At 36.3% G+C, this 11,740-nt stretch overlaps 1 long non-coding RNA gene across 1 annotated transcript; it reads left to right on the top strand.

The window, feature by feature from the left end:
* Nucleotides 1-3,910: 3,910 nt before the first annotated feature.
* Nucleotides 3,911-5,097, top strand: LOC127868965 (uncharacterized). The gene is made up of 3 exons (XR_008044336.1): nt 3,911-3,990; nt 4,445-4,611; nt 4,833-5,097. It is a non-coding gene; the product is annotated as an uncharacterized LOC127868965 (long non-coding RNA).
* The last annotated feature ends 6,643 nt before the right edge of the window (nt 5,098-11,740 follow it).

Here is an 11,740-nt window from a genome sequence, read left to right as displayed (position 1 = left end):
GTGTTATGTATTTTAAAATACATGTAGCTTTATTAAACATACATAGTTTCAGATGTCCGTTTTGTCTTTTATTTTATTTCCATTTTTTATTGCATTAATTCGATTTGTTGTAATCTCGAAAAGTCATCTTAGTAGGTAAGGAACCGCACAGTGTAAGCACGGTGTGCGATCTTACATTATTGCCAGTAATGAGGTTGAAGCCTAGGAGGGGTTAAGGTCGTACGCAGTCTGAAGTAGCCAAATATTATTTTTTATACACAAAGTTTTAAAATCATTAAAATAATCATTTTTACTTAGACAGCATCACACGCAGCAAAATAAGGCAGTACTCAATGAAGGAGGTTGCACCCTCCGTGAAAAGCTACGTAATTGATAGCTTTATGTAAAGTGCGCACATGTTGGTGAACACTAATTCGCACTAATAATTCTTCATTGAGATGATCAAAAACGTGGTTTTATTCATCATTATCGTCGCCATCACCATTGCTTTTCAAATTTGGCTTTCAGCTATGGCGCGGAAGCATTAAATAGTACAGCACACGTAAAATACTGCTACATGTACATTTAAATTAATTCATTTTACTGTAAATAAATGAAGTTTGGTTCAATTACTGTTCCACAGTCCGAGATTTAACTACGCAAAAATAACTGTCCGAGTTTCAGCTACAGTGTGTCCGAGTTTCGACTACTCTGTCCGAGTCATAGCGATTCACATCAAGCAACATTTTCATAATGTAAATCGCGGTGTTTTCACATAACATCATCGATGTCACCAAAATTCGAAACTACGCTCATTTGACTTTATAAGGGGAGGTAATCCCCAAAACAACTCGTCGTACGTTCTATATAATGATACAATAGCTTTGTGATATAGAGATTTGTCCGACTTTTCACGGATTGACCCTATTAATCTCAGCGTAATTGTCGATGATTAATAAGTAGGCCTAAGCACGTGTGGCAATTATTATGTTGCCCGAACTGCTTAATAATATTGTGCATCAAACGGTATAACACGTTTTATAGAACACACACCTGGTGTGGTTAAACTATTTATTGTGTTTGTTTTCTCATTACTCGTTCATATGTTCAAGAAATAAAGATAAAATAATAACCTATAAAATGTATAGCACCTACAATTTTGAATAATGATCGAACAGTAATGATCATGCATTTGATATAAAATCTGTGTAAACTCTTAAAAATTACGTCCATTCCATATGTACAACACGCTTTGTTTGTCGGACAAAATGGCGGCCAGATAAGCGTTGCTGAGGGGTGTGTGAAAAATCGATATCTGATTGGCTGATCGACAAAATGTGGGCGGAGTTGGCGACTGGTCAATTATCAAAGCAAATGCAGTGACGAAGGCTACGCTAAAGATTTTATAGCAAGAAATCAAGATCTTAAAAAGTGAATGCACTGACTGGTAACAATCTACCAATCAGAAAAAAACACACAAATGAAATGCTCCATTTAGTCCGTTTGAACTCGAAGCGGCACTCCTAACTTGCAAAAAATGCGCGCCGGGCGACGAAACCATTCATTATAAAAAAAATAAATAGCTTCCGCTCTCCGCAAAACAAGAATTAATTACTTTATTTGATCAATCTTTGGTAGAAGGTATCCCCCCCCCTCTGACGATTGGCACGAGGCAACAATTATTCAAATAAAAAAAAGTTAATAAACCTAAAGATTCTCCAGTCCCCTATCGACCAATCTCACGCACCTCTATATTACAATATTACATTATTTCTTTTTATGTCCGGCACTCACGGTACAACGCCTTGAACACTGAGCGGAGGTATAAAATCAAATTATAAAAAAAATCCTTATATAAATCGCAATATGTTGATGATGCACTTCCCCTCCCACCCCCACCCCTCCCCCCTCCCGGTGACATCGCCTCACATGTGCGGCTACGTGTTTTTAAATTCTTGCGTGACACGGATTATCTAGATTAGGTATAACCCCCAGATGCTAAGACGTATAATGGTTGGAGCGCGCATTACCTTCTGTAGAAATAGCGCTACGAGCGGATCATATTGAGTGTATGTAAGAGTTTATTTACAGGTCATCGCTGAGCGGGTAATAATATGCAAACAATTAGTCACATTCACGTACACAAATGATGAAATCCATTCTATCAAACCATTATTGAACAAGAGAACGGTTGCTATAAATAACGCGCTTCTGCTAGAGGCTCTCAAAATCAAAGGGTTACCTTTTTTTTTCTTTTTCATAAAAGGGTTACCTCCCCTGAACTCACAGTTTTAAGCTTGACTACGGAAATGTACACCACCACCCCGATTAATATAGAAAGAGAATATATTCAATGACGAAATTCTTTTTTGGTAGATGTCAATGTGGAATAATATTGCATTACTCAATTACTAATATAATTAGGACTATAAACCTTCTCTATAAAAGAATTTTTAATGAAGTTGTATGAATTACCTCCCGTACGCCAATATAAAAAATAGATATAAATCTACCACAAGAGCTAGACCGTATCGAATATAGTTGCCTAACACAATGTCAGATAAAACATACTTATACACTTAAAATTCCCTGTATTGCCTCCTTGCGGGGTAATTTACCTGCCCGGTGGGCTCTTAAGTAGTTTCCACAATCGTTTCTTCTGTATTTCTAATTACGTACAGTCAGTCAACCAGTTTAGAATCACCCGGGCCCCGGCAAAAAAACGTTTATTCTTTTGACCACAATAATTTATTTCGGGATTAAGTGTCAATGTGAGAAGATGTTACAAGAAATATCTTTTAAAAAAAGATATACGGCGTTGATTGTGGTTGGAGTTGGTGAAAGGTAAAGAGTTCAATGAATGAGATGAAATATAGCGAATGTCTTTTTCTATGCAGTTCTTAGCTGCATCACAAGCAGTACGGGATGTTACGCCGAGTTTTCGCGGCTTATTTTACATTATTACATATTGCTGGTCATAAACCTAAAGATACAAAACAGAAAACCAAAAGAAGAATGGAAGTGAAATTAAAACATTATGAGTCAACCGGCGACACGCGAAGTATCTGTATAGATTTTAAATATTTATACGCGCGTTGCTCGAACAAACCTGTTTTGGTGGTTTGTCGGGCATTGCTATTTGATTCGATTATTAACAGTATCGAGAATCATCGCGCTCATGCTTAATGCATTAGTCAATATGGTGGAATAATTCTTGTTAAATTAATCAAAAATAATATTTATCATGGTATTGTTGAAAACACATTAAGAAACTGTTATTAACATACCATAATTATATCGCTGAATATCTTCATTTTGCATATTTTCTGGTCAAAAGAAAATTCAAGTACACCTAGTTCACGCGATAGCGTCTATATTATATAACGATTAGTTTACTGGCCGCGAACTGACCCTGATACCTTGCGGGTTGGAATGCAATTCATTAAATTGAGGCCACGCTTCCACTGCTGGAACGACGGCTTATTTAATACTTTATACTTTAACATGTTAAATGTTCAATTTCGAAAACAATTTAAAATGGTTTGGCCAAAACGAATATCAGGATAGCGAAAAACGATACGTTTATGAACTTAAATATACTAGTACATAGACAGCAATATGGAAGTAATTACTAAATATGAGAACATAGCCTGGGCCCTTTAAGTACAAACGCTCTGGCGCTGGCAATCATCTGAAAATAAAAGGCAGGCATTTCCCCAGGCGTTTAGGCACAGCGGGCCCGCGGTGCTTGGACGTCAAAATAAATTTTGCCGGAACGCTTGTTCTTCCGATCATGTCGCCGCGGCGCTTGAAAATTTCACATGCGCTTGCAAGCTCTGATCAGAATGTTGTCTGCATTCGGCAAACGACTTATCAAAACACGCACGCGCTAATCAGCTGTGTGTGCATTATGGACCTAGATAAGACGTGCGAACGATTAACGGGTATTTCATGGTGGTCAATTAGGGTGTTTGTCCCCTAATAATGATCGATTATTACCGGCAATTAAAGGTATGCTCAATTTGTAAGTTTGTTTTATTTTATGTATTAACGACTATTTCAGCGGTGTTTCAAAAATAAACAGTAACTGGCGTTTGTTGAGACTGTGCATAATCACGGACTCTAGATGAGACCATACGCTCCGTGGCATAATTTAAATTATTATTACTTCTAATTGGAATCAAACGTCCCATTTGATTGAACCGGCTCACTTAAAATGTTTTCACACTGTTTTCTCAACAGCTTCTATAAATTAAGTATAAATAAATAAATATATATTAATTAAACATTTTATGTTTTCACATCCAATAGTTACTTTCATATTTACGGAAAACGCCATATTATTATATTATTATGCACATATTATTTTTCTTGAGTTTGTGTGCATGATAGAATGAAAATCTAAAAGAAACTACCTACAAGTCCCTGTGTCAGGAAATTCTTCAATTACTTATTTCTTTGTCAGGACTAATAATCAATCCTCCTCAGAGAGTGCAATAAGTGATAGTGTCCAAGACATTGCCTGTGATCCTGAAAGTCCCCACCCACCAACGAAGCGATTCAAAAAGCGTGCTAGTGGGTTCGACAGTAGTTGGAAACACGATTTTCCATGGGTCAAATAAGTTGAAGGAGGTAAGAATATATTTACTTATCTACACCTTTAAACACTAAGTTTGTTTCAAAAACATCACAACATGAAATCGCAAATGAATAATAAATTTGAAAAAGTAATTGAAACAGTTTATTAAACAGATGTTCTGTTTTATTAAAGATAAGACATTAAATACATAATAACATTTTAAAGCATGTCTTAATGTAACTTTATAAACATAAACTGATCCACCCTTTTGTAGGTATGATGTAGTCTTTGTGCGTTCGTCACATGCGCAGACCAGCGAGTGCAGCAGTCGGTTCCGCTCCGTGGGTAGATGTGCCTTGCACATGGATGGCAAGGGACTCACTTAATCGCCATCAGAGGACAGAGACTCACTCGCAGGTCAAAATTCTTGAGGCACCCGTCTGGCGCCAAGAAATATGGTAGGACAGCTGGAAGAGATGGGCTCTCTACATTTATTCGATAATTTGTATTGTTTGATCAAACAGGAAATTCCTCACACCACAAACTACCTCCCTCTTAATGATCTAGGTAAGATAATGTGATCAATGGTAAACAACCATTGTGTTGCTCACCGTCCTGCCCTGGCAGCCGGACAAGCAGCAATTGGATTGGCATACCTGTAAAAGTTTAAGGACATCATAGGAGACTTGTATCGTTTCTACGCAAAGAGTGCCGTGCGAACGCGGGGATTACACGACATTCAAGTTAGTGTTAAAAGAACAAACACAAATATAATCATTGTTGAATTAATAAGGTTGTTTTGTTCAAATGAATAATAATTAAATTTAAAGCACGTAGATATTTATACCGTTTTGTTATTCAAAACGAAATATGAAATACGCCATAGCGTAATATTTCTTTTTAAACTTCATTGAATCAAAACGGAACAAACACATCATTGTGTGAAAAACACAGACAAGCTAACACGGCATGACAACAACTTATTCTCAAATAATGTGTTACAAAATCATTTCCAGTTGTACAAGCCTTTTGTGCAGCAGCTGATGTCTAACAAAGAAGAGTGGTTTCCGGACATGCCTGGCACCAGGAGAAGCCTCGAAGAACAGTTTTTGAGCTTAACAACGTAAAGATATATTTTGCGTGCATTATTGTGGTAAAATATGTTGTGTTCTTTTTTAATCATTGTTTGCGTTCTAATGTCTATTATTATTTTGCTTGTTATTTAATATTATAATATATGACTTAAATGACATTAACTGAGGAAATAAATATAAATAATACATGAAAATGTTGTGTTTTAGTTTCTCCAAAGTAGTGTAGATTTTGATTAAGAATATTTAAAAACATTTTTAAAAATCGACACGCCAAAGGGGACAAGCCCCCTTCCGCACCATCCCCCTTTTGCACTGACTTACCGCTCTTACTAGACTAATTCCGGGGGAAATGCCTGAAAGGTGTACGCACAAACTGTATTGATGTCAAGAGTTAAGTGTAAAACTGTTTTATGAAATCAAGCCTTTCAAGAGATAAAAAAAATTCATGATGAACACGCAGTAAAACAGTGTTACAAAGACGCGGTCATGTTTCCAATGTTCTGGTGGTATGCTCAAATCAGCCAATGGAATAAATGAAGTGTATTCATTCGTGTCAAGCCGCGGGAATTTTTATATGAATTTTACTGGCCATGATTAAAGGTCACCTAAGGTCAAAACCTAAATGTGACGTTAAACAGCTACGCCGAAAAATAAAGGGTAAAATTTATTTTGTATGATAACAGGTTAGGCCAGACAGCATATGCACTTTCTCTAAGTTTACATCTCGGCTAAATATCATGAATAACATCAACATACACCCGCATGCATATGCACTTTCTCTAAGTTTACATCTCGGCTAAATATCATGAATAACATCAACATACACCCGTATTTTCAACGATAATATGCTCATTAATACATAGTTACAAGATAATGTATCATTCTCTATTCTCACAATTCTGCGAAATCAGAATCATCATCGTCACCATGAAGCTTTCCCAGACTATAAACGTGTTATATGAGCCGCATAATAAGCAAATACGCTATTAATATTGATTAAAAATTTCGTCCTGTTTAAACATACCTGTCCAACTACCTGTAAATTGTCTTCATGTGCTTATAGGGACACATTCCTCTCTCACTCTTCTGCACTAGTTCAATAGATTTCAAGTTTTGACCTTAAGAGGCAAGTCAAAAACAATGAAATTTTATTTCCTCACGAAGGAACGGTCCTTCTATTCCGCCATTTTGACAAATGATATAAATTTCTGTATGTATTTATGCGTTTTGATATATTCATATTTTTTAAACATTATTGTTGCTATTTTCATGATAAATGTTTTCAAAGAAAACAATATCGTTTACTGCACTTATGTGTGACATCTACATATTTGTTACGAAAATATAACTACTAATAATATTTGAATTATCTCCCTTACTGAAAACAAACTCAGGAAGGAAAAAGACTCGTCGTTTCACTGATATTGTTAGAAGGTTTAATCACCGCCGCGGTGTTATTTCATTTACTGAGGATTTTTATATAACGGTGTTAAAATACAAAAATTAAAGCCGCGTCCCTCATGGATCTCGAGATTTCAAGGATTTAAGTTGACTCGGTTTCTTCGACATAGTGTTGAACGATCGTGTATATGCAACGAAAAGTTTAAACTCCCCCACAGCTATTTTTGAAGAATCAATTTAAATTCTACAACAATCATAAATATTTACACAAACTATTTTGGGAAAACTACAATTGTATAATTAAGTTAAATCTTTGGGGATACAAATATATATGACCCTTTTAAGACCCTTCAAAATCAAACAAACATATCAACTTTGAAATGAAACAACTAATGTTGGTGCGTAGAATGGGAAAACTATTTTTGAACCTAAGTACATGGGGATTTTTTCCAAAGTAAAGATACGTCCGAAATTGAGGTTTTGACGAATAGAAACATCACTTAATGTGACTAAAATATTGTGTATTCAGGGACTATTTCCGCATGAATAGATATGACTTGAAAACGACGACAACGTGTGTAAATAGTAAATCTTTCTTGGTGTTAAAAAAACCTGTTCTAGATTATGGATTCCTCCTCCTCCTCCCCCTATCACTACATCATCATCATCATCATCATTAACTTCATCATCATAATAATCAGCATCATCATCACAATCCTCAATTCCAACATCATCAATTTTATTCTTCGTCGAGGTCGTCATCGTCATTATCGCTATATTCGTCTTCTTATATCTTAGTGCTTTCCAACTTATTCATCTTTTTTTTCATTATACGCATCATGATTAGGAGGAAATATGAAAAAAAGAACACAAATGAAGTAGGATGTAGCTGGGTCTTTCGTCTTCCGTATCGGTCTACACCCACTAGTTTCGGTACATGTCTTCATTATAGAACACATAGACATCAATGTATTGTTTTAATGTCCGTTTGGCTAAATATCAATTATATGAACAAAACAGGGAAAAAACGAAATGTCCCGGGGTCCGTGTATTTATGTTTATTTTTAAGTATTCCGGTTACGAATACTGGCGAAAACAATATTTTTAATCTTTTCTGATCTTAAACATCAAATTAATGAACATGCAAAAAGCGTATTCGAAATACGTAACAGTATGCATCAAATTGTGTTGTTTTGTTTGTTGTTGTTGTTGTTGTGTTTTTTTGCTTAAAAAAATAAATGAAACTTGAGTAAACGTTATCAAACAATATTTCATCATTGAAAATAACTAATATGAATCCCTCCATACATCGATCAGAAATGAAGCTGAAAAATCCAAGAATCTTTTATTTTAAGCAAGTGGACGATTGTCAATCAGGACAACTCATGCATCAATGTAATCAAACGACTAATTGAAACTGGGTTCATCGTCTTCAGCGTTAAATGCAACGACCGTTGTCCAACGAACGATCAAGTCCGATTCTCCACTTCCAGTAACGATACAACGTGTTATCAAACCGGAAACAAATCAAGCTCAATTGATCGTACCTTCAGGTTTATAGTTCCAACGAGTCGAGCGCAGAGACTTTTCTGAGCAAAGTTGACGTTGTAGATCTGGAGGCAGATGCGGGCGGATCGTTGAAGACCTGGGACTCCGAAACACAGATGCGGTGGATGGCGAACTGAAAGATAGCACCCATTATAGGGGCTTTAACACCTTAAGACCTAGTTGTTGGTATTGACCGTTCCAAGGCGGTGACTTAGTTTTCTTGATGTGCGTATGTTAGTGATGTATGTTTATGTCGTTGTGTGTGTGTGTGTGTGTGTGTGTGTGTGTGTGTGCGTGCGTGCGTGCGTGCGTGCGTGCGTATGCGTGCGTGCGTGCGTATGCGTGCGCGTGCGCGTGCGCGTGTGTGTGTGTGTGTGTGTGTGTTAGTGATGCATTTTTTGTGTCGTTTCTATGACATGTGTTGTGTGTTGTACGGTTTTGCAATTTGGTCTTTGTCAGAAATAAAGGACCACATGCTTTTACATGATATACCTCCTTCATGTTTTACTTTGATTATATAAGATAAAATATGCTTGTTTTCGGTATGACAACTGCGTAAGTTTTAATATTCGCCTCTTGTGTCACGAGACATTCCTAAATATTCCATCGCTTTAACGCAACATGTACTTTTAAAATTCCTTTATTTAGTCAAAGAATGTGGTTTACTTTTTTGCATCAACTCATTAGCCTAAGCATATTTTTGTTAAACTGTGTCATTATTTTGACGCAAACTGCAATCACAATTATTTGGGGCAATCAATATTTAAGTATTGGTAGAAATATGTTCTAGAGGTTTTACCAAAGGAGGTTATTTCCATTTTATATTGTTCTGTTACATCTGCGAATAAAAATGATTGTAATTAAACATTTATTTATAAAATTAACCCATTTATGTCTAGCGTCTAGAAAAAAGGCCTTAGCAAACAGCGTAGACCCAGAAGGATGGGAGGGTCAACTAGGCATAAATTGGTTAACTCACGCGATATCTCTCGGTTGTACAGGGTGCGTCCGTTGAACGTTATCGTGAGACGGATACCACAGTTTCGGGGCAGGAACCTCAAGCTCACGCATCCTGAAATGACGTCACAACAATAAAATCAAAGGGTGTACCAACAGTAAAATGACGTCACGAAACTCACAATAGTCAAATAAAGTCAGAGTTTTGTTAAGTATCAAGTGTGAAAATAATGACACCTGTTATTTTAAGAGTCGGAAATATGTCATAAATGTGCAAATACTTCAGGCAATCGAATTCAAGAATATGAGTCCTTAAATGAGTTTTTTGGTATTTAATAATTATGTTATTAGACCAGCGAGTGCAGCAGTCGGTTCCGCTCCGTGGGTAGATGTGCCTTGCACATGGATGGCAAGGGACTCACTTAATCGCCATCAGAGGACAGAGACTCACTCGCAGGTCAAAATTCTTGAGGCACCCGTCTGGCGCCAAGAAATATGGTAGGACAGCTGGAAGAGATGGGCTCTCTACATTTATTCGATAATTTGTATTGTTTGATGAAACAGGAAATTCCTCACACCACAAACTACCTCCCTCTTAATGATCTAGGTAAGATAATGTGATCAATGGTAAACAACCATTGTGTTGCTCACCGTCCCGCCCTGGCAGCCGGACAAGCAGCAATTGGATTGGCATACCTGTAAAAGTTTAAGGACATCATAGGAGACTTGTATCGTTTCTACGCAAAGAGTGCCGTGCGAACGCGGGGATTACACGACATTCAAGTTAGTGTTAAAAGAACAAACACAAATATAATCATTGTTGAATTAATAAGGTTGTTTTGTTCAAATGAATAATAATTAAATTTAAAGCACGTAGATATTTATACCGTTTTGTTATTCAAAACGAAATATGAAATACGCCATAGCGTAATATTTCTTTTTAAACTTCATTGAATCAAAACGGAACAAACACATCATTGTGTGAAAAACACAGACAAGCTAACACGGCATGACAACAACTTATTCTCAAATAATGTGTTACAAAATCATTTCCAGTTGTACAAGCCTTTTGTGCAGCAGCTGATGTCTAACAAAGAAGAGTGGTTTCCGGACATGCCTGGCACCAGGAGAAGCCTCGAAGAACAGTTTTTGAGCTTAACAACGTAAAGATATATTTTGCGTGCATTATTGTGGTAAAATATGTTGTGTTCTTTTTTAATCATTGTTTGCGTTCTAATGTCTATTATTATTTTGCTTGTTATTTAATATTATAATATATGACTTAAATGAAATTAACTGAGGAAATAAATATAAATAATACATGAAAATGTTGTGTTTTAGTTGCTCCAAAGTAGTGTAGATTTTGATTAAGAATATTTAAAAACATTTTTAAAAATCGACACGCCAAAGGGGACAAGCCCCCTTCCGCACCATCCCCCTTTTGCACTGACTTACCGCTCTTACTAGACTAATTCCGGGGGAAATGCCTGAAAGGTGTACGCACAAACTGTATTGATGTCAAGAGTTAAGTGTAAAACTGTTTTATGAAATCAAGCCTTTCAAGAGATAAAAAAAATTCATGATGAACACGCAGTAAAACAGTGTTACAAAGACGCGGTCATGTTTCCAATGTTCTGGTGGTATGCTCAAATCAGCCAATGGAATAAATGAAGTGTATTCATTCGTGTCAAGCCGCGGGAATTTTTATATGAATTTTACTGGCCATGATTAAAGGTCACCTAAGGTCAAAACCTAAATGTGACGTTAAACAGCTACGCCGAAAAATAAAGGGTAAAATTTATTTTGTATGATAACAGGTTAGGCCAGACAGCATATGCACTTTCTCTAAGTTTACATCTCGGCTAAATATCATGAATAACATCAACATACACCCGCATGCATATGCACTTTCTCTAAGTTTACATCTCGGCTAAATATCATGAATAACATCAACATACACCCGTATTTTCAACGATAATATGCTCATTAATACATAGTTATAAGATAATGTATCATTCTCTATTCTCACAATTCTGCGAAATCAGAATCATCATCGTCACCATGAAGCTTTCCCAGACTATAAACGTGTTATATGAGCCGCATAATAAGCAAATACGCTATTAATATTGATTAAAAATTTCGTCCTGTTTAAACATACCTGTCCAACTACCTGTAAATTGTC

The sequence above is a fragment of the Dreissena polymorpha genome, chromosome 2 (genome assembly GCF_020536995.1).
Source record: "Dreissena polymorpha isolate Duluth1 chromosome 2, UMN_Dpol_1.0, whole genome shotgun sequence".
Taxonomy (NCBI): Eukaryota; Metazoa; Mollusca; class Bivalvia; order Myida; family Dreissenidae; genus Dreissena; species Dreissena polymorpha.
Note: the sequence above shows the minus strand (reverse complement) of the source record. Positions and strands in the feature narration are given on the sequence as shown.